General features: G+C 54.4%; 1 protein-coding gene across 1 annotated transcript in view; it reads right to left on the bottom strand.

Moving 5' to 3' along the window:
* EPHB1 (EPH receptor B1) overlaps positions 1-27,518 on the bottom strand; it is a 431,842-nt gene that overhangs the window by 353,910 nt on the left and 50,414 nt on the right. The window lies entirely within an intron of this gene.

Genomic DNA, 27,518 nt, shown 5'->3' on the forward strand with positions numbered 1-27,518 from the left:
CAGGCAATTACTGCTGGTGGCTACGAGAACTCAGGTCAATTCATCGCAACTCTCGAACCAACTGGGGCGCTCGGATGTGTCGAGGACACCCTGGAAGAGTCCTCTGTCACTCGGGGTCAGAGTAGGGGAATGCACTTCAGAGTCTGACTTACAAATCCTTACGCATTCAGCACCAAGATGTCCAGGCCAGGAGGAGCACAAGGCAGTCAGAACGGAGACGCCTGGCCCACCCCCACTCGCAAGACCCTTCCCTCCCTCTCTCCCTCTCCCCTTGCCACAATCCTTCCACCTCTGTGGCAGCATGGAGAGTTAAACAGGCATCATTCTAATGTAAGGGCTCTAGTGGATGAGTCTGAGCTGACAAAACAAGTTCTAGGTGATTTGTCAGTTATCTGGACACAGCCCTGCGGCTCATGGCAAGACAGGAGCCAGGTCCGTGAGATACCCCCGGTTGTGGCCGGTGCTGCAGCTCACTAGGCTAATCCTCCGCCTTGCGGCGCCAGCGCACCGGGTTCTAGTCCCAGTCGGGGCGCCGGATTCTGTCCCAGTTGCCCCTCTTCCAGGCCAGCTCTCTGCTGTGGCCCGGGAGTGCAGTGGAGGATGGCCCAAGTGCTTGGGCCCTGCACCCCATGGGAGACCAGGATAAGAACCTGGCTCCTGCCATTGGATCAGCGCGGTGCGCTGGCCGCAAGGCACCGGCCGCGGCGGCCATTGGAGGGTGAACCAATGGCAAATGAAGACCTTTCTCTCTGTCTCTCTCTCTCTCTCACTGTCCACTCCGCCTGTCAAAAAAAAAAAAAAAAAAAAAAAAAAAGATACTCCAGGTTGTCCCTGACCTGATCTAGCAAACTTCTGCTGGGTTCTTTGGGGATGCCAGACCCTGAGCTAGACAAGGGATACTGAGAAAAATCGGGTGTGGTCCCGATTGGGAGAAGTGCATAGAATATTCTCTTGACAGTGCCTGGTGATATGTACAAGATGGGAGGTGCAAAAGGGAGAACGAAAGTAGTCACCCTTTCTTACAATTTATGGAAAACACTGCAGAAGCTTAAGCAGAGAGTGCCATGATCAGTCATGTAATTGAGTAGATTAGATGTCAAGGAAGCACTGTTCTGTCCATGATATTGTGAGCCGGGCTGTCATACAACCGGCAGCCCCGGCTCCAACTTTGCTTTATTTATTGGAAATCTGTGGTGTGTAATGTGATAGGTTGGCCATAAAAATGTCTCATCACTACACGTGAAATGGCCATGTCTTCTAGCTTTGCATGAAAATGGCAAATTCTGCTTAATGTTCCTGGACTCGCACAGTCTGATCAATTGTATGAGATCCAAATTATAAGGAATAGAAGAGGCAGCGGGAGACAGAACCAGGACACAAGGAGCAAAAGGCTTCTCTCTCCAATGGGAATTCTCTTCCAGATGTGCTCTAGGGATCCAGGTTAGCCACATCAGGGCTACTCCGTGAGGTACCCCCTGGACAGCCCCAGACAGGCCGTGCTGTTAGCCTCAACTCCTCCATCCCTGGACAATTTGTTGTGAGAGGTTGTCCCTTATCCTCGAGCATCACAGGACGCTCAGGACAAGCAATGTACCAGAGGACAAATGGAGGGGTAGGATAGGACCCGAAAACCAAGGCTTTTAAAGACAGCAGGTGCAGGTAGCAAGAGTGGCAGAGACGGCAACTTGGCCACCCAGTGCCATCACGGAGAAGCACAGCACCCAACGCTGGCTATTAATTACCACCACGTGACCCCACTCTGGCTATTAAATACCACCACGTGACCCCACTCTGGCTATTAAATACCGCCACGTGACCCCACCCTAGTGCCTGCAGACTTTGTCCTCAGACGGTGATGCTCTTTGGTGCATTAACATCCGGGTGCATTTCACTGGACCCACTCCCCTACGTGGGCGGGCTGCTGGCCATCACGGAGGCGCCCTGATGCACTCACTGCAGGGATAAGCCAGAGCTTTACGGTAGCTCCTACTCGTCCCATTGGGCTCTCCCCTCCCCTCCCCCACATACACTCACTCTTGCTCCCTCACCTAAGCTGCTGCAGTGATGATGATGATGATGGCAGTGCTGGAGACCCCAGGGTCCACCCACAATAGCCTCTGTGTCCTGAACACTAAGGAACACCTCCCCAGGGAGCCCTCACCTCTGTTTCTTAGAAGCAGCATTCGGTGAGTTTGTCTTGGAAAGGCAGCATGTTTCTGGGGAAAAGCGTTGAAGCCAAACAAAACTGGGCTTAAACTTCGTCTCTGTCAGGTACAAGCTTCAATAACGTTGGGCAACATACTTAGCATCTCTGAACTTCAACACTCTCTAAAATTGAGCAAATGAGGAGGAGCCGGCGCTGTGGCATAGCAGGTAAAGCCACTGCCTGCAGTGCTGGTATCCTGTATGGGCACCGGTTCAAGTCTCAGCTGTTCCACTTCTGATCCAGCTCTCTGCTATGGCCTGGGAAAGCAGCAGAGGATGACCCAAGTCCTTGGGCCCCTGAACCCGTGTGGGAGACCCAGAAGAAGCTCTTGGCTCCTGGCTTTGGATCAGCCCAGCTCTGGCCATTACAGCCATTTGGGGAGTGAAGACCTCTCTTTCTCTCTTGTTGCCTCTGCCTATTTGTAACTCTGCCTTTCAAATAAATAAATAGATCTTCTTTTAAAAAAATTGAGCAAATGAAACCTACTTTGATATATTATTATTAAAATGAGAAAAACACTTGCTCATGAATTCTCTCAGTGAGCATTTGCTGAGAGCCTACAATATCCCAGGCACTGTTCTAGACCCTGTCCAGAGAACAACCCATACACACAGGTTCAAGTTCACACCCAGTCAAGTTCAGATGCTACATGCCAACTGTGGATTAGTAAACAAATAGGCAAGATACCTTGAGATACTGGCTAGTGCTAGCGATGCGACACAGTAAGATATGATGGGGAGCAGCACAACAGTGGCTGGGGAGGTTGCTCTGTGAAGCTGACACTTAGTGGGAACCTCACTGATGAGCAGCAGCCAGCCACGGAAGACAGAAAGGAAGCCACCCAGCCAAGGGGCTGTGAGGGAACAAGCACGCTCTGTAAAAGGGCCAGAAAGACGCTCCGCACATGCTGGAGAGTGCAGAGAGCGGGAGCAGGAGGAGCAGAGAGGGCCAGGGTCAGAGCACGGGGGGACCTCTGTGCCTTGGGACCATGCTTGGGCTTGATTCCCGGGGGGCTCTGAGTTGGAGCTGAGGGAAGATTACCTTGCTGTCTTGGAATGGGAGAGAAGGAGCTTGGGAGCAGAGATGCCCACTGGTTAGGAGGCAAAGATGATGGGGGCTAGGACCAGGTGGTGGGGGTGGAGAGACAGGACACACACAGGAGCATGCGGAGCCAAGGGGTCTGTGTGTAGATGGGATGAGGGTCCCAGGGGCAAGGGAGAGATTAGAGAGGTCCCTCGGAGCAGGTGTTGGGAATGATAGTTAAGATGCCACTTGGGACGTCTGGGTTTGAGTCCTGACTGCTTCTGGCTTCAAGTTCTCACTAATGCTACTCTGGGTGGCAGCAGGTGATGGCTTACCTGCCACCTGCATCAGAGACCTGGACTGAGTTCCCAGCTCCTGGCTTCAGCCTGGCCCAGCCCTGTCCATTGTGCGCATTTGGGGAGTGAACTAGTGGAGGGGAGCTCGCTCTCCATCCCTGTCTCAATCTCTCTCTCTCTCTCTCTCTCTCTCTCTCTGCTTTTCAAATTAATTAATTAATTAAAGAGGACCCTAGCCTGAGGCTGGAAGAACCAGATTACAATGCCATTTTCAGTGGAGTAAAGACCAGACAGGTGCAGTTCTGCATTGGACATGCTCTGGCTGGGCGGCCCAATGGAGAGACCCAGGGACAGAGGGAAATCATGTGTTTGCAGGGAGTGGAGAGACTGGGCTGGGAATGTGGAAGTCATCAGTGTCTAGAAAGTCCCAGGATTGGTTGAGCTCACACAGGGAGCCTTGGAAATGCAAACCACGGGGCAGTCAATAAAGAAAGCAATAATAATGATCGTAAATAATAAATAATGAATACAACCGTTCTTGTTGTAATGGCGAGGGGGCACACCAGCAACCCAGCATCTGCTTGATGTGTCCCTGGAAACCTAACGCACTGTGAACACAGGACTCGGGGAACTCCAGAACTTTCCGGCAGGCTGGAAACTCTACCTGCCACGCTCCTCATTCCCTTAGTCCAGCTGCTCCCCAAGCCTGGAGAATCAGCCAAATGGACACATTTATTGCACCGATTATGGGAGGGGCCCACCTGCCTCGACGCAGGGCACACGTGCAGTAAAGGCAAGGCGGGAGCCAGGCAATAAATGAGACGGGGCCTCCTCGTTGGCCCTGAGCTGCAATCACCTCCGAGTTCGGCTCAGCTTCCGGAGCTGCAGCTGCCTTAAAAGTCCTTATCTGATTCCTGTTTTTGTAACAAGGTCTTTCTCTGGTCCCTCTCTGGCCTGAGCTTCTCTCATGGCAGCAGCGTTACTAAGCGGAAGCCTTTCTCACTGTGCGGTAACCCATATGAAGGCTCCTGGACCACCCATCCCGGGGCCTGGGGTTGGGGGCGAGTGGCCAGAGAGGCAGACACCTGCCCGCTGTGATGACCCAGCTGAGGCTGGGAAGAAAGCCAAGCATCATGGAAACAAACTGCTTAATTCTACGGGCCTCAGTTTCCCCGCACAGCAGAAAAGCAGAGATAAGGGTAGGAGGGAGAGGATCCTAACTGCGTCCTCTGTCCTGGAACGCAGCGGTCGATAGTGCATTTAATCCTCTGTCACCATGGTGCTGAGGCAATGCTCAGTCTGTGGCTGGGGTTTTCTGGGGCTGGCTTGTCCTGGAGTGTCACGGTCTGGGGCAGCATTCGACGATGGCCGTCTCCATCCAAGCTGTAGCAGGACTCTGAACTTGCTGTGCTTACCTGAGTCCCTGCACAGAGGTCTGGGTCCTCCTGGCCTTCCTAGGGGGACAGCCCAGAGCACTCCTCAGCTGACCCCAGGGGAACTCGGATGTGCAAGCTGGGGATGACCTGTGCTTTGCTCTGCTCCCTGAGCCAGGGGTGGGGCCTCCTCTTCTTGCAGGTGTTCTGACACAACAGTGGGCAGACTGGGAATCCTGGTTTCCTCCTATCCTCTCCCTGGTCCTGTGAACTCTGCCCTGGGTAGCTCCTTGCTCTGACGGGACGACCTCGGATGCTGATCTTCAGGTCTGGATGTGCAAGCCTCACTCTGGATTACTGGCCCTCAGACAGGCCAGTGCTCATCCCATCTCCACAGCTCCTGCAGCTGGCCCATCTACGGCAGCCATCCGAGAACAAACTCAAGCAGTGAAACTGTCCTCAATGGCCTGGTGTGCTCTTTCTGCTTACCTAATCTGCCTATATCCTCTGTAAAACGCACGGACGCCCACAGTCCTGCAATGGCTCAAGGACACCCTTGTACTTGTGCCCTGTGAGTTAAGTGGATGCTTGCCCAGAGTCCGCCGTGTCTGCCCCCACACCTGTTTGCCAGCTGCACTTGTTATTATACATACTTAAGTAAATATTAATAAGCTCATGGAGTACGAATGGGAGAAGAAAGAGCGATTGCCCTATAACAACTGAATGCTTTGGAAAGGCACGACAAGTGCAAGTTGCTTAAAAATGCTCTCCCTTTTTCAGATAGGGTAAGAGAACGCTGAAAGATCAGATATAAAACATCATTCAAAATCTGGTAAATTCTGCATTCAAATTGCTTTAGAGTTTCAGAGTTCTCGCTCCATGGAGAGAAGCGAGAGGTAGAAACTGTAGAGGATGGGGCCAGTGCCGTGGCTCACTAGGCTAATCTTCTACCTGCGGCTCCGGGTTCTAGTCCCAGTTGGGGCGCTGGATTCTGTCCTGGTTGCTCCTCTTCCAGTCCAGCTCTCTGCTGTGGCCCGGGAGTGCAGTGGAGGATGGCCCAGGTGCTTGGGCCCTGCACCCACATGGGAGACCAGGAGGAAGCACCTGGCTCCTGGCTTCGGATCAATGCAGCACGCCAGCCATAGTGGCCATTTGGGGAATGAACCAATGGAAGGAAGACCTTTCTCTCTGTCTCTCTCTCTCACTATCTAACTCTGCCTGTCAAAAAGAAAAAAAGAAAAAAAAAGGAAATTGTACAGGATGGACTTCAAACAGCAGGAGTAGAATGGCCTCCATGCACAGAGCCGGCCCAGAAAGTCACAGGCCCTTGACCTCAGCGCATGGCTCAGGAGTGGGCATCAGCTTGATTCTTGTTATTATTTCCCACTGCATTCTCCCTGAAGGGCTGTCGTCCCAAGCAGCCATCTTGGTGACATCATGTAGAGTGTGCTGAGAATGGCGTCCCCCAGAGACAGCAGCCAACAGAAGGAGAGAAGAAGCAGATCCACGGCACCGGTCTTACCCTCCTGGCAAATCCTCTGCTGTTGAAGCCAAGCTGGGTTAGGATTTCCATTCCCTGCCAGGCTGTTTCTCCTCTAAGAATGCCCTTGCACTGTTCTTGTTCCCATTCCTTCTCCTCCTCCTCTTCTCCCCCTTCTCCTGTTCCTCCTCCATCACCACCATCGTCATCTCCAAAGCTACCCCCATGTTACACATCCGATCCTTTCAATAACGCTGTGAAAAGCATCCCTATGAAGAAACGGAGGCACTGAGTTGTCAGGTGATTTGCCCAAGGCCATGCAACTTGAAAGAGGCGGAGTCAGGATTCAGACCTGCCATACTCAGCCCTCAGGTAAGGGCTCCCAAACCCTGCAGGCCCACGGCCCCTAGGCCAAGAGCAGCTGCCCTGTAGCATTTGCTGACTGTGGGCACAGCACAGCAGCAAGGCCCAGGCTGTGGATGTGTCGTGTGTCCATCCACAGGCTCCCTTTGATGCAGATACAAACATCCATTATTGGCATGAGGGTGTAAAGTCCAACTGTCTACCCATCCGGATTCTCCACTGAATGGTAAACCACTTGCAGCCAAGAATGGGTTTCACTCTTATGTGCATCTCCACAGCCTGGCATGCAGTAGGTGTTCAATAAATGCCCACGGAAGCAAAGGCAGCCGTGAGGCCCATACTGCTCAAGCCGCCAGGATCTCTGCCCCCTCAGCAACCAGCTCCTCCAGGGACTCGCCCTGATGTGTCTGGAGGCTAAGACCTCACCTTCCGCATCCCTGGGAAACAGGAAACACTCCCCACCACGGTCCCCATAACTTCCGCCATCATTGGCATCATTGCACCTTGCAGCCACAACCCACGGGGCAGTTTATTTTCCCTAAGAGAGTGGCAGTCGTGAGGATAAATGACCGCCCAGTGGGCAGTGGGGCCTCCGCCTGTGGCCTCAGGGTCCGAACAGCGGAGCTTCATGCACCGGTGATTCACTGATGAAAAATGGGAAGAGGCTCCCTCCGTTATGCTTTTTAAGTTAAAATATAACTCTTTGTTAGAGCTGCCAAGCCAGAGGTCCTAAGCAGCATTAATCATGTCCACGCTTAAAAATCTGATACATAATTTAAGAACAAGAGGCAAAGAAAGATAAGCACTTAAGTACAATTTGGTATCTTTTCATTAAACCTTAAGTCATCCATCAGCAACTCATCTAACCCCAGTTTCCTCTATGGCTGCTGCAGGCTCAAGCCACACCTCTCCTTCCACTCTGGGTCTTCAAGCCCTGTCCTCAGAGTGTACCCTCCACGGTCTCCGGCCTCTGCCCAGCTCCTGTGCCTTGGCAGGCTGAAGGCACTGCTGATGTCAGGGCCCAGGGAAGGGGGATCTAGCAACCCCACCCCACACCAGAAGCCCTGGGAGACCTACCTGCTCGCCCTTAAGCCTCCATCTCACATTCCCAGCTTGGTCCCAATGGGGAGGGACCTGGTGCAGCACCCTCGAGATGAGCATTCGCCAAATTCAGCCCTCCCATCACTGACCTGCTTGCTCTACAAAGATTTCATGTATTCCTTCTAGCGAGCTAGTCACCACCTTTTACTTCTGGATGTTTAAGTCAAAATCTTGAAGTCAGTCCCGAGGTGGAGGTTAACTCCTTAGGGGACCAGGAATGGGAGGGCTGGGGGAGAAACAGAAAGGGAACGGCCACCCCCATCAGCAAGTAAGAGGCAAATGCACACTCTGAATTCAGTGAGGCTCTTTCCCCCACCCCCAGAATGAAGCTGGGGTCACACCTGTCTTCCCATCTCTGCTGGCGAGCGGCTCCCTCCTTCCCGAGGCCACGTGCCCTTCGCCTCCCCTTCGACTGTCTGCTGCTTTTATCCAGACCCTGCGGTGCTCCCAGGGGCTTCGGCAGCAGCTTCCCACCTGGATCCCACTAGGCTGCTCTCTACTCCGCATGCACGGGCCCCACTGGGATTGCACCCCAGACGCTGTCTGTTTGTCTCTGTCATTGAGCAGTGGGCGTAGGGTGAAACACAGGCAGAAAATGAACAGCAAAGTAAGAAACTTGGGAAGGCATCCACAGAGGGTGCTTTTGGAGGGAGATTTACCACCGCTGGCCACTAAGGTCAACCACACCAGTCGGAAGTACACACAGGGCCAATGAAGGAACGTACCCACACGGGGTTCACTGGCCCCATGATAGAGGAGGTGATAACTTCTCAGAGGCAGCTAGGAGCCAGAGCGTGAGCCTACGGTGAGGGTCTTGACCATGTCTAGCCTGCACCACCAACAGGGACTGGTTGCCCTGCGAGGATCTAGCTGAACCCTAACCCCCCAGCTGCCTCTGATCTTGGAAACTTGGAAAACGTCAGCATGGGCTTTGGAGTGGACAGAGCCTTCCCCACCTCTACCCTCCATTATCCTCCTACCCTCACTCCCTCAAGACTTGGTCCCAGGATGCCACGATACACAGAGCTTAGTTGCCAGGTACAAGCAGCAGGCAGTGGGCCCTGGGCAGGAGAGGACTGAGCACTGCCTGTGGGCAGCTCTGCTGAGCCCTGCGTGCTCTGAAACCCAGCCCTGAAAGCAAAAACCCTTTCTGGTCCAGCTCAGGTTGGTCCACGCCTTGCTGGTTCTTTCTCTGTCACATGGGATCCCAAAAGAGTTCAACGTGGCGTCATTGTCACCACACTACCCACACCACATCTACAGAGAGTTACGGATAAAGAGCGGAAGCAGAGGCAGACTTCAGCTGCCCGCCCACGGCTTTCCCAACCACTGTCAGGGCTGAGCTCCCCTAGGACTCGGGCAGGTGGCCCCTGCTCACCCTCCACGCTAGCGTGGGACTGCCAATGGCTCTGCCTGAGCTCAGGGTAACCCACTAGCCACCTGCTCAGAGATTCCTTATTGCTAGCAGGTCCCAGTGAAAAGTCTCCTCCCAACCTCCACCAGGTAACACAGTCTCCCCACCCTTTTGATGCATATATTAGGCTGAACCATAGGAAATTGCCAGCAAGAAACTGTTTCGACCTTTGAAAAGACCAACTTCGTATGGCTGAACCTTCTACAAGCAAATATGAATACAAAGTCTAATTCTTCTGCTTTTCATCCAAGCGTTAACATATCAGACTCTCTGCATCTTTTGTGTCTTGTCCTTGTTTAACTTAATACATCTTGGCAATATTTCTAAGTCAGGTCATTGAGGACGTCTCTTTCTTTCTGTCTTCTTTTTCAACAGCTGCAGAGTTTTCTTCCATTGTGTGGCTGTTCCATTAGTTACTGAACCAGTTCTGTAATGATCGACACGTGGGCTGGTTCCAATCTCTTGTCATTACAAACAACGCTGTGAGGCCTATCTTGAAGGTTATGTTGCACAAGTGTGAGAGTATCTGGAAGATAAATTCCTAGAAATGCAACAGCAACGGGTGTGTACATCCCTGCGAATGTGATGGATATCGCCTAAAAGCGCACGTTACGAATGGAGCTCAGTCACACTCCCACGCGAGATGCAGGAGAGTTCCCAGCTCAGGGATTCTCGCTATTTTCCTGTAGATCAGGGTTTTCCAAAGTGCAGGTCGTGACTCATCACTGGGTCATGAAATCAATGTTGTGGTTGTAGTTAGTATTTTTTAAGGAAATACGATAGTCTATGACAGTGTTAAGGTAGAATAAGATCGAACACACAAGACTGAAGTGCATGTTTGGGGAACTTCTGCTTCAGATATATAGATAGAAAAAACTCATTCTCTGTCTCTCTTCTCTCTCTCTCTCTCTCACACACACACACAGAGATGTGCAAGACAGGATCAGGATATACACAGATAGTCACAGACTCATAAGGATTTGACAAACTCTTTCTACTTTCCAAGGGTGCCACAGTGTACTGATGCAACCATCCTGTATTTTCCATGTTTAGGCAGGATTCAATACATTCCATGAGATGGTCAATGACTTCCTTATAACCTAGGCATTGTGTTGATGATGCTGCCCAACTGTAGGCCAATGTACAAGAGACCTGAGCCTGGCTAGGGTAGGCTGGGCTGGCTGGAATGTTCAGCAGGTGTGGTACATTGCTTGCATTTCAGTCTGGATAGTTTCACTGAGACATGACCCCAGGTCAGCCGAGGAACAACTCTGTGTTGCTGCAGGTCATGGTCAAATGTTTCGAAAGTCAGTTTTAGATCTTGAACCTCTTCAAGAACCTCTTCAGAAAGTCTTCATAGGAAACTCGCCCACACATAACAGCTCAGTCCTTGAGCTCGTGAAGGCCCATGCATGAACCCCGAGTCTAGCGTGTGTCCTGGGCCGTGGCTGTGAGCCACTCCGGGCCGGGTCAAGGATGACTTCTCACCCCTACGCAGCCCAGGCTGCCAGGGAGCGGGCACTGCACCTCCATCTGCTGTGCTGCAGGAATGCACACCCAGCGTCTCCCTCTGACAGCGCCTTCCCCCCTCCGTCCACAGCCATGACAGCTAGGTTCTCCACTGAAAGCAGGTGGAGAGAACATGAAGAGGTTTGAGAGACACCAGTTAACACCTCCCTCCTTCAAGTTCACTGATTAGTTTTTGACTCTGAGCCTGTTGCTCAGCAGAGAAACACAGCCCTTAGAGAAGGAAGGGAGAGAGGGGGAGGGGAACAGGGAGAGGGGATTGTCGGTCAGGCCTGAGACAGGTGGGAAAAGGCCAGGCCAGGAGGGGAGGCGCTGCGACGCTGTGGGCAGGACTGCGCATGCGCACGGTCTTCAAACAAAGGCCAGAGAAGGAGGCTGGCGCTACTGAGAAGCGAACAGGGCCGGCCAGCTGACAAAGCGAAGCACCTGCCCCAGTGCTGGGCAGAAGCCCGCTGGCCTTGGGAGCCCTCTCCTGACGCGAGGACGGCTGAGCACGAGTCAGAGCCTCCAGAACAGGGCATGGAAAGAAGGGAGGGAAAGGCAACCTCACACAAAAGCCACCAACGGCAGCTGTGCGCTCCAGAGGGGCAGGTGGAGGCCAACTACAAAGAAGCCGTGCTGGGGAGCAGCGTTGCCAGGGAGCCAGCATCCCCGCTGTTGGCGAGAGCACAGAAGGGGCGGCGCGACTTCCCCAAGAGACAGCCTCTGCCCTGACACCAGCAGGGACGCCAGGATTGCCCCAGACACTGTCCCCCAGCCCACGTCCCCGCCCCAGCCTCCCAGGTGCACGCTGGCGGGCGGCTGGAAAGGGCTGTCACCCATCTCACCTCCTGTGGTAATCCCCCCAGGCGTGGGCTGCCGGACACGGGGGACCCCGTTTCCCCGGCCCGGCTTTACGTGTGAAACCGACGTGAAGCTGCCACATGGGACAAGGCGGAGCCCAGTTTCCACGGGCGACAGCACACCTTTCCTCGTGTTCCCAGGCTCTGTGGGGCAGGAGCACATCTGGAGTGCTAAAGGCTCGCTCCAGACGCCTGCAGGAGCAGCCCCTGCTCTGGGGACTCAAGGCGACTTAAAAATAAAGAAATAAAGAGCCCGTTGAGCCTTCGAGAAGCCTGCCCGGGGATCGATTCTCCTTTTACCTAATTTCTTCCTTCTTTTGTTCCTGGTGGCGTTTGCTGCCACTTAAGAGCCTTGGGTTTAAACGACAAATGCGCAAGAGTTATTGATTTTCTCTGAAGAACCTGCCTGCTAGTGAAGCGAGGCTGCACCAGGTAGCCGGGGCCCCGGGTCACAGCCGGTCGCCACCTCGTGGTTCCAGCCTCGCCAGGTGGGGCGTGCTGCACAGAGACTCCAGGGGCTCTTGTACACCAACACATTTTCCCTCCCAAAATACAACTCTTCTCTAGAAGGGGAGAAGATAAACATCTAACAGTTCAAGAGTTGCTGACTCATGACAAATTGGTATCAAGGTGGATGATGGAAAGGTAAGGGTCCATTCCTATGCTGAGAAAAACCCTGCAGCTTATGAACATGTAAATAAACCTTATTAACTTGAACCCTGGCTTCTTCAAAGAAATTGAGGTGCTGCATACCTGAGGAATTGCAATAAGATGTCAGAGACCAACTAAGGCAGACCTGGCCGGCGCCGCGGCTCACTAGGCTAATCCTCCGCCTTGCGGCGCCGGCACACCGGGTTCTAGTCCCGGTCGGGGCGCCAGATTCTGTCCCGGTTGCCCCTCTTCCAGGCCAGCTCTCTGCTGTGGCCAGGGAGTGCAGTGGAGGATGGCCCAAGCACTTGGGCCCTGCACCCCATGGGAGACCAGGAGAAGCACCTGGCTTCTGCCTTCGGATCAGCGCGGTGCGCCGGCCGCAGCACGCCAGCCGCGGTGGCCATTGGAGGGTGAACCAACGGCTGTCCACTCACATTTGTCCACTCTGCCTGTCAAAAAAATTTAAAAAAATTTTTAAAAAAAAGGCAGACCCAGCCAGAGGAATAAAGTCGAGAGGAGGGGCACGGCCAAGGACACCTTGCAGGAAAGGTCTCTATGACTTCCCGTCATTGGCCAGTTACCGGAAGTCCGGAGTGGCTGAGCCCAGAGGCATGCCAGGAGAGGAGAGGAGGCAAGAAGCAGGGAGCCCAGGCGGCACGAGGCCATGTCTGCCAGCCGCTGTCCAGGTGCCCCTGGAGCAAAGCCACACAGAGTCATTCTCGGAGAAGCCACAACCACCAAGGGTGACTCCAAGTCCTTCAGGCCAAAGGGAAGGAAAACGGCACCCACAAATGCCCACATGGCTTTGAGTTGGGTACGGCACGAGCAGCCCCACGTGTGAGCCGCAGAACAGCCCTGCTGGCTCCGTCTGCAGCTGGAACCAGCTGTGGGCACCTGCTGCTCCAGGAAGAGGAACAAGGAGGCCACCCACTGAGCTGCGGAGTTGAAGGATCAGCAAGACGAGGTCCTGGTCCCGGGACCCAGATCCAGCCTTCGCTTTCCTAATCTCGGACCCAGTGGTCACAGCAGTGCCTCCAGCCGTCCCTCTGAGCCACGACCAAGGCTGCTGCTCCCAGCCCCTGGGCCGTATCGGCTTGCTGCTTGTCGGTAGCATTTTAATTAGTGCTTTATTTTAATTGATGATATATTTTAATTGGTGTTTCGATTTAATTAAAGTTTTATTTTAATTGAGTGGGGGGGGGGGTTCTTTTTTAGCTCACAAAGCCTGAACAACGACAACAACAAAAAAAGCTGCTCGAGAAAAACAAATCCATGAACACACAGGCCTGTATCCCCAGGGATCAACCGTGGTGGAGACGGGTGCAGGCCTGCGTGGGGCTCTGGGGAGACAGGCTACAGACATCCGTGCAGCATATAGCCCTGACGTGCTGGGCCCAACTCAGAGCGCTCCTTCTCCCTCCTCACCCCCTCCACCCGGTGGGCTCCAAGTCCACACCAATGCTCCCGCCCCTAGTGAGCTCCCCTCAGTCCAGGCAGTTTTGCCGTGGGCTTTACCATGCTCTGTGCTAGACCAAGGCCAAGGCCAAGCCCTGGATTGCTTGCTTTCTGCAGCATCCCTCCCTGTCCTATGATGCTCGGGGCAGGAGGGATGTGAGGGGGCTCAGAGCGGAGCTGAGTGCTTGCAAGACCCAGGCCCAGGCAGATGTTCCGAAAACCCCCTGTGGAGCAGACCCCACTCCCACACCTGCCTCCGGAGCTCATGTTTCTGGGTTCCTGCTCACCCCTCGGAAATGGATCCCCAGCATGAGCCTGGGCCGAAGCCCAAGGATGCTGAGACACCCGCTGCTCTTCGCGCTCCCCACTGCCAAACACATTCCCCCCTCTTTGGGGTGTGATCGCCGCCCCCCACTTCCCTGTCCTGCCCAGCTCTGTCTTTCCCCCTAATTCTTCCACACGCTTCTCCCGCAGGGCAGCTTGGAAGCCCGCATGGTTCTCCTCAAGTCCATGTGTCTTCTGCTAGCTGGCCCTGCGAATTCCGCTTCTGGTTTGGGTAAGTCTCTGGGGGGGTCAACTGACTCCCCAGCTGACGCCCGCATGATATGGGCTCAGCCTCACTGCACCCAGAACACCAGAACACGCTTGCCAAGCTTGTCTCCTCACCAACCAGCAGGGTCCTGGCCCCTCCCTGCGGGCCAGGCCGCAGCCACATCTGAGGCACCCTGCTTTCTCCTGGAACGCCCCGCCCACTGACAGCCCTGCCTCGTTAGTGCTCGATGGTCACTTCATTTCTCCTGCTCCCGGGGCTCCTGCTGCCTCTCGGGGACGCGGTCTGCACGGATGTGCTACCCCTGCGCCATTCCTCACTGTGCCCGCTCCCCTTGGCCCTGGGATGCTAATATGTGCCCTGCACCGCCCCTGGCATTCTAGGGGCTGGATTTCCTTCCTTCTTCCCCACACTCGTCCCACATCCCTGCCAACACCAAACACAACAGGTAGCAAACACATGCAAATCAAGCAGTGAGCCCTACTTGGTGCCTATTAAACCTGGGGGTGAGCTCAGGTGAAGGGGGGTGCAATGGCTACTGAGGGGGCCGCTCAGAGTGACAGTACTGAGAAACCGTGTGAAAGCATGGAGCTGCATCTTCTGCTGGCACCAGGTGTGTTGGTACAGGCAGTGGAGACCGTCCCTGGCCACCCCGAGGCCTGCACCAGGCTGGAGAGCCACACGGCTTCTTCATACGTCTCTGACCAGCCCAGGCGCAGATGGCCCCTTTCTCTGGCTGGCGACCAGAGGAAGCAGTTGGTGTACACTTCGATGCCAGAGAACATGAGCCCTTCGCGTCTCTAACACTTGAGCTGTTAACATGGGGTGAGGCAAGAGGCTCCCAGGACAGGATGCTTATGGGAAGGAGGCTGGCTGCGGGCAGGGGGCAGTCAGCAAATCCCAGTGACCCCTTCTCTTGTGTGTATGTATATTGTATATGTGTGCATGTGCATGTGTGTGCATGTATGTGTGTGTACACATGTGTACACACAAGGCTATCTACCTGTGGTCTTTTCTTAAGAGTTCAGTTTTAGTTCCCTAAATGGGCATATGACGCATGCAACCCTGCACTTTCAACAGCTATAAAAGTGCTCAAAAATTAACTCACTCTTCAGAATTTACCAAGAGGGGAAAAAAACCTAATATGAAAAAAAAAGCTAACTAGATGATATACTTATTCCTAGTTTCACAAAACAGGGGAATAGTTAAATATTATACAGCCACTTGATGGGCGATTACAAAGCCATCGAAAAATGAAAATTATAGATATTATGTAAAGCAAGGAAAATATTAACAGTAAAATGATGAAGGGAAAAAAGCAAGATATCAAATTATGATTGCAGCTCTAAATCTGTATGGAAATTTACACAATTTATGGAAGAGAAGTCATCAAAATGAATCTAGCAATTTTGTAACCGAAGTCATTATTTTTAAAAGGGGAAAACTTAAAAAAAAACACCTGTTAATTGAAGGGATGATGGCTCCTGGGGAGAAGAAACGCCACTTCTAACAGTGGGGCTGGGGACTGAGGTCTTGATGCTTCCCCCAGGGAAGATGCCACAAAAAGCCCTGTGGCCAGTCAGCCACTGCAGGTGCTGGGAGAAGGTTTGGTGGGTCTTAGCCAGGGGCTGGGGATGCCAGGCCCCACAGGGCAGCACCCTGGGATGGACCCTGTGAAGGTCCCAGGACAGAGCCCATGCCTGCTACACACCTTGACCAGAAAGGGCTGGAACAGTCTGGAAATATCCTGCCACTTCCAAGGTAACATCCAGCAGGAGGGCTGGGGCCAGGTGAGCTTCCCTTCAGCCTCCTGGCTAACCCCACGCAGGGCCATGTTTGAGAAGAGCCCTTCTCTGCTTGTTGGCGGAGCAAGCAGAGGGGAAGGACAGTGGCTAATACGATACATCCCGGCCAGGCTCAGGGCCGAGATCACTGAGAAGAAGAGGGGCAGGAGAAGGCAAGGACAGGTCCAGAGAGCCTGGCCACCTCTCAGAGGTCCATGGGGAAAGGGAAAGGCCCTCGGAGGACAGCTCTCCTGTCATGGCCCCTGGCTCACCCGTCTCAGCTCACATGGGCCACCTCTCGGGCAGGGAGGCCCCGGCAGGTGCACTTGTGCTGCAGAGCCAGCCAGTCCCACCCCAGGGCTTCCCACTCATTCCGTGGGAAGGGGCCCACTGCTTTCAGTGCATGCCTCCTGAGCCTTGGGGACCACGGCTGGCGAGTCGGTGGCTGGTCCCAGCTCCAGCTCTGTGGCAGGCTCCAGGGTCGTCTCCCTGACCCCTGCACTGCCTCAGTTCCCCCAGCAGCTGGAGGAGTGGACCATCCCAGCCTTCAGGGCCCTGCTCATGGCACCGTCTGTCTTCTGCGCTGTTGTTGCCAGCAGCCCTTCCAGAGCCAGACTTCTCCTGTGCCCCTTCCTGCGAATGATTTTTGGGGTCAGGTTACACAAGCTCCAGGCTGCTTAACTGACACTGGGGTTGCCTGTGGGCTGCTGATAGGAACAGATTTTAAATCATCGCTTGCCGTGTTGAGTGCAAACACACCATCCCTCCCGTGCCTGACGACGCTCGCCATCAGTGAAGCCCCGTGGTTAGCAGATGTGCAACAGTAATTACCTGGACATCAGACGCTTACTCCCAGTTTAATTACTCCGCCATGGCAGCCTGTGTACCCCATCATGCACCACTATGAGTGCTCACAGAGACACACAAAGCATCGCTATGGATTCTGACCAGGTAGGGGACCAGGGGACCACCTGCAGTGGGAATGGGACAGGCTTTCAGGTTCTAAGCCAGGAGTGTGTGTCACCCCAATCTACAGGGACATCCTGAGGTGACACCCATAACGCTGATGATGTACATGGAACATCAAGCTTGAGAAAGAGTCATCAGCCAGCAGCAGTTCTTAAGAATTAGATGTGTGTGGCTGGTGGCACAGGTGGTGGTGGGGAGGGGACAGAGAGACACAAGTTCAAGCCTCTAGCTGCCAGGAAGCCTGCTCAGTTTGGTGTCATCTTTCAGGAAACTGCCCCAGGCCAGCTCAGCCCCACAGCTTGTAACAGGGGCACTGACACCTGCTCTAACAACATTCACCAAGGATGGCAATGTGTTGCTTTCAAATGAAATTAGTGCCTATCCAGGTAGCCAAAAGGTCTGTGCTGCCCCACCAGACACTCTGGCTCCCGACTGGTCAGCAGCATGCAGATCCCCTGTATCCAACAAGCACAGGGTATTAATAATAGAGTTAGAATATTTAGGGCACTGGGCTCTGCCTTCACCTTCACCCTGGGTGAAACCCAGACACTCCTGGTATGAGATGCAGGCATTCCAAGCAGCATTTTAACTCAGGCCAAATGACTGCCCATTTTAAGTTTATTTTTAATTGACACATAATAATATTTATGGGCTATGGTGTGCTGCTTCAATATGTGTATGTATTGTGCTATAATCAAATTATACTAATTAACAAGTCATTACCTTAAACATTTATCATTTCTCTTTGTGCTGACAACATTCAAACTCCCCTCATCTAGCTATTTTGAAGCACACAATACATTGCTGTTAACTGTAGTCACCCTACAGAACCCCAGGTCCACTCTTCCCAACTGCAACACTGTAACTAGCACTCAGCGCCTCCCCATCTCCCTGCCCCCAGCCTCTCATAATCACTCCTCTTCTGCTCTGATTTCTACTGAGACCACTTTTCTTAGATTCCAGCTGTCGATGAGATCATGCAGTATCTATCTTTCTGTACCTGGCTTATTTCACTAACATAATATCCTCCAAGGTTCATCCAAGTTGTTGTAAATGTCAGAATATCATCCTTTTTCTATGGTGGAGGTATCCTATGTTCATGGATTAGAAGAATAAATATTGTGAAAATATCCATTCCACTCAAGCTATAGATTCAGTGCAATTCCCATCAAAGTATGAATGGTATTTTAGAATAAGCCAGCCTAGGCCGGCGCCCTGGCTCAATAAGCTAATCCTCTGCCTAGAGGCGCTGGCACACTGGGTTCTAGTCCCAGTCGGGATGCCAGATTCTGTCCCAGTTGCCCCTCTTCCAGGCCAGCTCTCTGCAATGGCCCAGGAATGCAGTGGAGGATGGCCCAAGTCCTTGGGCCCTGCACCCCATGGGAGACCAGGATAAGCACCTGGCTCCTGCCTTCAGATCAGCGTGGTGCACTGGTCGCAGCAGCTGCAGCGGAGGGTGAACCAACAGCAAAGGAAGACCTTTCTCTCTGTCTCTCTCTCTCTCACTGTCCACTCTGCCTGTCAAAAAAAAAAAACACCATAGGCCAGCCTAAAAATTTGTGCTAAGCCACAAAAGACCCCAAATAGCCACATAAATATTGAGTAAAATAGCCTTCCTTCCTCACATGCATTGTATGTGATAGAAATTCAGAGTTAAGTAAGAGTTACAAAAAAATACAACCTCCTTTTCTTAGAAGCTTCTTTCTTGCCTCAAGCACAAGAAATACCATGCAGATCACATAAGTCCTTTTAAATGTTGTCACCTTATTATTTAAAGTAAAAAGGTGAGATTAATTTCAATGACTTACTTATCTCAATATATCCAAAGAATAACCATAAAATAAATATAAAAATTATGAGATATCATTTCCTCACATACAAAGCTGGGTGCGTTTTACACATTCGGCACCTGTCTGAGTTAACAGCAGACTCATTTCAATTGCTCGGTAGCTACATGTGCCTAGTGGCTACCGTGTCAGACAAGACAGACCCAAAATGTGATTTCTTGCTCCTCAGCCCCTGGCTCTATCGGTGGCAGACAAAATTAAAGTATAAAGTTAAAGGAAAGTTAATTTCCTCCAGTTTAGAAGACTCTTTTTTCAGTTATATTCAGGCTCACCTGCCCTCCAACCTTGAGTTGAGTTGATGCAGGGGATGCTGAGCCCCCCTCGTGGTGGGGGCGTGACAGGTGGCTGCCTGCTCTTGCTCTCACACACTGGGTCCGGAGCCTGCCCGCGGTGGGAAGGCCAAACTGTCTGGTCCAGCAGGCTCACCCCCACTCCTGAGCACCCACTCCAGGCCAGTCCCAGCTCCTGGTGACCTGTACACACCCACGCCCCTAAGCCCGCCTAGGTGTCTACCCCCACCTCAAGGTGTAGGGGTGCTGGGGCACAGGCCCTCTGGTGCACCTTTGCCTTCCTCTCCTGCCAGGAACCATGAGCACACACAGACACGTGTCCATGCTCCACATTTGCATTCCTGTGTGGGCCCAGGAGCCTGTCGATTAACAGTGCTGTCTCTAGGCAGGCCCCCCGACATGGCTCCCTCCTGCACCCATGGGTGCTGTACACAGCCTCAAGTAACTGACTTCACTCTTCTCTTCTACCCTTCCACCATCTGTGAGACAGGTGTCACCCATCACCACACCGGCTGCTCTGTGCAGCCGGTGATGAACACACAGTAAAACCCTGGCAGGAGCGCCCGGCGCCAGCTCAGGTCTCAACAGCAGGAGTCCTTCCAGGGCAGCAGAAGCTCCTCGAGGCCTTCCCTGCCTTGCAGTCTGTCCCTTCCCCCTCTGCCCACGACACCACTGGGGCAAACCAGCCTCGAGAGCTACCAGCAGGCATTCCTCAGACATCACACACACACCCTCTTACAGTTAGGACTCGCCAGGTACAGCCCCGTGTGTCACCAGGAGACACTGCGGCTTGCAGAATTGCCTTTGCTAAGATGAATGGTGGGTATTCAGCTGGTGCCTATTCTTGGATCTTGCTCACTGCCCATTCTGTCCATGGGTTCTACAGGGGGCATTTCTCCCAGTCTGTGTGAAACAGTGGGTCCCTCTGGCCTTCTCCCAGGGTGTCTGGAATGCTCTCGGGACCTGAGGCAGCCTACGGGGGGCAGTGCCTCACCCCAGTCCAGAGCCTGGGCCTCTGGGGAACTCCTCAGCCTCTTCTCCAGGTTTTGCTGTAGGCCTGGCCTGGGTCTGAATCCAAACCTCCCTGGAAGTCTCCGTCTTAAATCTGACACGTTATTATTTATAACTCATTCTATTTTAGAAGATTTAAGGTGGCTTTCAAGGATTATGTAAAATACTATGAGAGCTAGAAGAAAACAAGTTAAAAATATACTACATATTGCTAAATTTCAAAGAAGTTGCCAAACACCGTGTACAATGTGGTCACATCGAACATGGGCATGTGTCTGTGTGTGCTCACGGGCCTGTGCTGTGCACCCATGCGTGTGCAGGAAGACAGGTGAGCCGAACACAAACCTTAACAGATGGTCTAGAGGAGCGGCTGGGGGATCATAATTGACTTCGTTTCCTTCATGCTACTTTTCTATATTTTCTTCTCTTTTTATAGAGGACCTATATTTGTTTTATAATAAGAAAAAGAGCAATAAAAATATCTCTCAAGAAAAACAGGTGAGAAAGCAAAAGCCAAACTGTGAGAGGAAAGCCAGAAATTGGAGCCCCTGGCGAGGCTGAAACAACTCATTTTCCTACGGCCAAGCCACACGTTTGGAGCTGGGTTTGCCAGCAGGCGATGGACGAGGAAAACCTGAGCGGTTCCGCGGGTCATGGGGTCCCCAGGACATACACAGAAGGACTGCTCTGGAAAGCCCGGCTCTTCTTGACAGGAAACCTCACGTCAACGCCTCCCATGAGACCCCATGGGGCGGGCGCCGTGGGAAGCGTGGAAAGCTGCCAGCAACACCATCAGCAGGAAACACCACCGAGCGCGTCTCGGGACTGCTCGTCTGAAGCCCTGACGGCAAAGCGCCCACGCCCAGCGCGGCCACAGCAATTCCTCAAGGAGGGGAAGCCACGCACCCGGCTTCCCCCTGGTCTACCTCCATCCAGAGCGGGGCTTAGGAGGATTCAAGATGAGTACAGGGATCAGCTCCTCCCAGTTCAGCTCAGCTCAGATCCCTGTGTCCTCAGGCAGAGCCCTCACACCTCTGTCCCCAGAGGCTACAAGCACTGATTAATCCAGACACTTCTTCAGCCCACACCTAATCTCAGGGCGCCTAGCGTGCACCATGCACCTGTCACTCCTATTGCCCCCATTAAACCCAATAACCCCAAATCCATCAAATACCTGGAGCCCTAAGGTGGCCCCAGCTGACATCATCTTGGGGCTCATAGCAAAGCCAACACCATTTTTCTGCATGGAAGCTTGGGTTAATCTCCAGGGCAGGAGAGGAGCAAGTGCACTTGCTCACACGCCAATAGGGTTCACAGCTAGTGGTGGCAGGTTGGAACGAAGGACTTTTTTTTTTTTAATTTATTTATCTGAGAGACAGACACAGCGTGGGGGAATGCCCATCTGCCGATTCATTCCCCCAAATGCTTGCGATGACAGGGGCCAGGCCAAGCTGAAGCTGGGATCCTGGAGCCCAGGCCAGGCCAGCTCCCCAAGTGAAGGACTCTGAGGCTGACCATAAGCTCATGGGACGGCGTCAGTGATGGACAGGCCCCCGCCCTGCTTGAGGAGGCTGCCCGGAGACACCACATCAGCCCTGTATGCAACCCAGGTCTCCCGTTTCCCAACGCTGCTTTGGTGCCGAAGCCTCCTCCCTCTCCCTGAAGCCTCCTCTCTGTGCCTATAAGAAGGGGCCCAAAGTACCTCTGGGCCAGGGTGCTTCTGACCGTAGATCGACCACCTGCACGCCTCTGGTTGTGACTTCTCATCTTGACCTCCAGCCATGGACCCCTCCTCCAAGCCCCAGGTCCGCATGGCCGGTTCCTGCTTCCCAATCTTCTCTTGCAAGTGTCCCAGGCTCCTCAGGCTCAGGATGCCAAGTCCCCGACACATGGCCATCTTCCTGCCCCAGCCAGTGCCGCCACCACCCACTGACTGTAACACCTGGACACCTGGGTGCGTCGCTGGCATCTCCCTCTTCGCATAGCCAGCATCTTGTCCCTGGAGCTCCTCCCCGCAATGGCCAGCCTGCTTCCTGTCTGTCACCTGCTGACAGCACCTCCCCTCGCCAGGGAAGCTCTCCCCCTTCTCTTTCTCTCCTGTTCCCTTCTCATTTCTCCTCCATTCTATTTGCATCGTCTATTCTACTGGCTTTTCCGCTGCTATGCCCCCACCTCGTGGCTCCCCACTAAAACAGTCAGGGTTAGCAGCCACCTCACTCGCCCGCTGACTGCATGGGTGCAGAGTGGGAGGCGCGGAGAGGGAGAGCAACATCACGCCCTCACTGCAGTTGGCAGCAGCGTCTGCCTGAGGCTGATAGGCCAACCTCAGTCCATCATCATCTCCACTCATCCCTGTCTCCCGCTCTTCCTCCTCCCCGTGCCTTATGCCATGACTGCACCTGTGCTAAAGATAGGGCAGTCAAAACGCAGGGTGCCTGTGTGCCCCCCCGCCACACACACAGTCTGCAGCCCCGTCAGAGCCAAGCATCTTCACCCTCCCCCAATGCTATTGCGTGGCTTCTCGGGCCCCCAGTTCCCCTCCTGTTGAGGCCGATGCTCTCTGTCATCACGGGACGCCCCGACACGGATCCTCTTCAAAACCCCCTGGCTCCTCCACAGAGGGTTCGCTACGACAGCATGAAGGTTAAGTTCCCGACCCTGTGTCCTTCTCTCCTGCAGCCCCATATGGGCCTGGCACACGTGGGCTGCAGAAATCCAATCCTGTCTTCGGAACCCATCCAGATTCATAGCCATCTGTGACCACACAGCTCGCCAGGGCGGGAGGGGCAGGGGCACAGTGGCTGCAGACTGAGGCCCAGGCTGACTGCCAGAGGGTGAGGCAGCCAGGAGAGGGGACCATGAAGGAGAGGTGGGGGCCGGCGGATGGTACCAGATGGCGTGGCACTCTCTCCTGGTGAGACCACTTAGAGCAGGTAGGAATACGCCCCCAGGTGCGCTAAGTCCACAGCCAACTGCCAGCTGGGGGGTGGGCGAGTCATGGGAGCTGGGCCAGCCACCTGAGGCCCTGGGGTTCTATTGAAAATCCACCTTGGGCAGACACTCCTGGAGCAGAGGTTCTGAGGTCCATGGTGTCTCCCAGGCCTGGTAAAGGACAGCAGCACAGCTCTGAGCATGGACACAGTGACCAGCAGGTGCAACGGAGGCAGCCTTCATGTCCAGACTGTCGACGTGCTGCACCACTTTAGGGCTTTCGGCCAATGAGACCCATGAGGTGTGTGACCGGGAGACTGAACATTTACACCTTCTTTTGTAAGCCTTGGCTGGTGAGCAAACCTCAGACCCGAAAATGGCCCCGTGTCCAAGAGTCAGGGCCCCAGGGCAGCTGGGTATGGTTTTGTCTCCATGATGAAGAGGAACAAGACTGCCCGCAGACGCCATGACCCACGTGTCCCCCACAAACAGACCCAGAGTTCCAGGTACATGAGGAGGGAGATGGGGGTCGTGAAGCTGCAGGTGGCGGGGGGTGGGGGGAAGAGCAGCTGGGGAGGAAGCCCTGGGCAGCAGGCAGAAGCAGCAGAGAGGAACTGAGAGCAGAGAGGGAGACCGGGGCTGGAATGAGAGGCGTTAACAGTGGAGGAGACCCAGGGAGGCCGGCGGATGAGTCTCTCCAGAGCCCTAGGACCTGGGGAAGCTGTGGCTGAGAGGCTGGCAATGTACGCACCCTGCTCAGCTCTGCCTCCCTGCAGCCTGGCCTCCTCCTTCCAGACAAGGCCCACCAGCCCCCTGTCTCTCTTTGCTGGAGAGACACACGGAACCAGCACCTTTCCTCCCAAACACACTCAGGCCTTCAGCCCGGGAGGAAACGGGGCAGCAGTCCAACAGGGAAGAGGGCAGAAAGGCTGCTCCTGGGCCCATCCTCCCATTGTGACGCAATTTCCCTCCCAGCTGCTCTGCAGGGATGGACGTCCGTCCGCCTGGCTCCTCACCAAAGCACCAGAAGGTGCTGCCCCCACTGATCCTTCTCCACGGGGAGCCTGTCCACACATCCCTGTGCCCCCGGAGGAGCCACAGGAGCCCCTGAATAGGGACAGGGTATGAACAGTCAAGGCCAGCTGCACCTGCTCGCACAGGCCACAGCCCTGTGCAGCAGGGATGAGCCGCCTTAGCCAGGGTTCCTGGGTCAGTGCCCAGGCTGCCCAGGGCAGGTGCTGTCTCCTACAGCCCACACTCCCCAGCCCCACCTGGCTGAGGACAGTCGGTGAGGACAAGCCCCCAGCCCTGGAGGCCGCCCGGGCTCATGCCTCTCAGACTCCAGGCTGGGCCGGTTTTCCCAGAGGGCACCCGTTTCCCAGAGCCCGCAGGCTGGCTCACCACGCAGCGCAGGGAAGGACTGAGGCCCTCCTGGCCACTCTCCTGGGAGCTCCTGGCCGCTTTGATGTGGAACTGAGATGACAAAGGCAGCCAAGTTGTAGGGAGCGAGCTGCACTGCTGCTGTTTTAAATGACAGCTATTGTTCCCGGGCAATTGTGTGATCAAGGGAAAGAAAGAGGCCTTTTAAGAAGCGAGGTAGCACACTCAGGAAGGGGCTCCAAAGGGGAGGAACCAAGAGTGAGGTAGGATGTGGCTCCACAGCGCCACGGTGTCCTCAGTAGCCCTGTCCCTACCTGGAGCCCCAGCCACAGCACCAGAGCCGCCTCCAAACACCACCAACGGCCTCTGGGGCAGGCACCGGGGCCACCTGCTGCTGGGTGAGCCCCAGAGCTGAGCCCAGCAGAACCAGCATGGAGCAGGGGTTCGCATGGCCTAGGCAGCCCCCTGTGCCATGTCCCCTCTGGGCAGAAGGGACACCCACTGCCAGCCCAGGCCCACCCACCAGTGTACTTCTATCAGTCAGCTGCAGCACCACCTGCCCAGGCGGGGCCAGCTCCCCGCAAACTTCCCAGTTCCAGCTCCAGCCTCTCCGCTTCCCAGATTTTTGACCTGGTGAGGTTCTACTCTTTCTGGGAAGGCCTTTAAAGGGCCCCATTTCCAGGAAGCCCTCGGGGCCTTGTTCTGAGCAGTCTCCCTTCGGTCTAGGTCCATGGTTCTCACAGGCAGGCCCCAGCGTCACCTGGGAACTTGCTCCAAACGCAATTCTTCAGGCCCCACTCCAGAGCCACCCAATCAGAAACGGGAGGGAGGGAAGCAGCAGCCTGCTTCAACAAGCCCTCCACATGATTTCAATGCCCACTTCTAAGAACCACCAGCTAAGGGCTGATCCGGGCTCTGAGGACCGCCACTCCACAGCCCTGCTGTGCTGCTGTCCTGCCCCCCTGAGACGCACGCCCTTGCCTTACACGTAGGCGTGGTCTCTGCAGGGCACGGCTAAGCCTTGCCGCTCCTGGTACCTCCTTGATCTCCGTTAGGTAGGAAAGCAGAGGCTCACAACCTCTGGGCGTGCTTGCACCATGGAAGCAGTGAGCTCATGCCGCGGAGGGCCTTTTTGCTGTCTCGGTGGAGAGCCCATGGATTTGATGGGCTGTCACCCCCGGGGCAGCTTCCTGGCAGAAGCCCCCAGCTGAGTGGCAGGTGCCCTGAGCTTTGGGCTGGAGAGCAGCAGCCAACTACAGCAGGGAGGGAGCAAGACAGTCGTGACGGCTCCCTCCCCGTCTCCTCTGCCTTGAACATACAGCACCGTAACGGCAAGGAGAAGTTTAAATTGTCAATAGTAATCTAATGCTTGCGATGAATGGAGTGGTGATGATAAATGGGCTGTTTAATAAAGACGAGAGCTCCAGCAGCCTAGAAGGAAACCTCCTTTGACTTAAAGTTAGCGTCCTGATTAAAATTTCCATTTTATTATCCTCATCAGCAATCTTCCTTCAATGTGCTACAATTTGTATTTTCTCTACTTAGACAGATAATTAACAGCACTATAAACATATTAAAAGTAAAATGTGCATTAAAATTGCTCCCTTACCCATGTTTAACTGATTTTGTTTAGCAATGCTTCATCAACATGCACCCTTGCCTCCAGGAAGTCTTCCCAGAATGAACCAACCTACCCCGAAAGCCTCGTCCTGCTCCCAAGGCCCCCAGGGAGCAGACAACCTCGCCCCCTGGTCACACGGGTCGGTGTTCTGCAGCCCTGACAATTCGGTCCAGTTTCACTTTGCTTCATTCAATCTGTCATCTCTTCACACAGCTCCCCACTATGAGTGTGTAGGGTGAAGCTGACACACACATGGGGAAACCGAGGCACAGGACAATACAACAATGTACCTGAAGAAGTCAACATGGCACTCTCTGGGTTGCAAAGGTACCAAGCACGCGTGGCAGGCTCCGAGGGAGGAAGCCACAGCACCCCACAGTCTAGAAAGCGACCCCAGGCAGGGCACCCGCGCACAGCGCGTCTTCAGTCATAGTGTTGAAACTGCTTTGGTTTTCTACATATCTTTTTTTTTAATCTTTTTTTTTTTTTTTTGACATGCAGAGTTAGACAGTGAGAGAGAGAGAGACAGAGAAAAAGGTCTTCCTTTTTCCATTGGTTCACCCCCCAAGTGGCCGCTACGGCCGGAGCATTGCGGCCAACGCACTGTGCCAATCCAAAGCCAGGAGCCAGGTGCTTCCTCCTGGTCTCCCATGCGGTGCCAGGACGCAAGGACCTGGGCCATCCTCCTCTGCACTCCAGGGTCACAGCAGAGAGCTGGACTGGGAGAGGGGCAACCGGGACAGAATCCAGTGCCCCAACCAGGACTAGAACCCGGGGTGCCGGCGCCGCAGGCGGAGGATTAGCCTAGTGAGCCTCGGCGCAGGCTTACATATCTTTCAAAAACACAACTCTGACTGCCCATGTGGGAGGTCTGCTTCAACACACATGGAGCTCTGGAGTCAGGTGGAAATGACTCCCGCAGGTCACCCCAGGGGCTCCCGGCCAAGGCCTTTGACTTCCTGTTTCCTGCCTTCTTCTTGACCCCTCCCAACTGGGGGCAGCCCAACAGACCCAGTCCTCCCTTACGGTGTCCTTACAACAAGGCTGACCGCTCGCCAGGAGCTCCCATTCGGGCAGAGGACTCTGGTCTAAAAGCTCGTGCACACACAGTCATGTTTAAGCCACTCCCAGGCCTGGACTAGCGCAGCCTCCACATCCGACAGATGAGAAAACTCTCAGGACCCTGCACCGAGTCACGCAGCTGCCGGGCGGGCAGCAGTCCTAGCCCCGGCGACCTCCAGGGGGACCTACACTGTACAGCATCCAGCCACCGGGTGCGGGGCTGCGTGCCAAGCAGGCCGTGGAACCTGGTCTCACCCTGCCGCTGTCACACCCCCAGGGGCTCCCACAGGCAGTTTCTCTGGGTGGCATGTTTTTTCCCATGATGTGTGCTTTAAACCTGGG

Source organism: Oryctolagus cuniculus, chromosome 4 (assembly GCF_964237555.1).
Source record: "Oryctolagus cuniculus chromosome 4, mOryCun1.1, whole genome shotgun sequence".
NCBI classification, from domain to species: Eukaryota; Metazoa; Chordata; class Mammalia; order Lagomorpha; family Leporidae; genus Oryctolagus; species Oryctolagus cuniculus.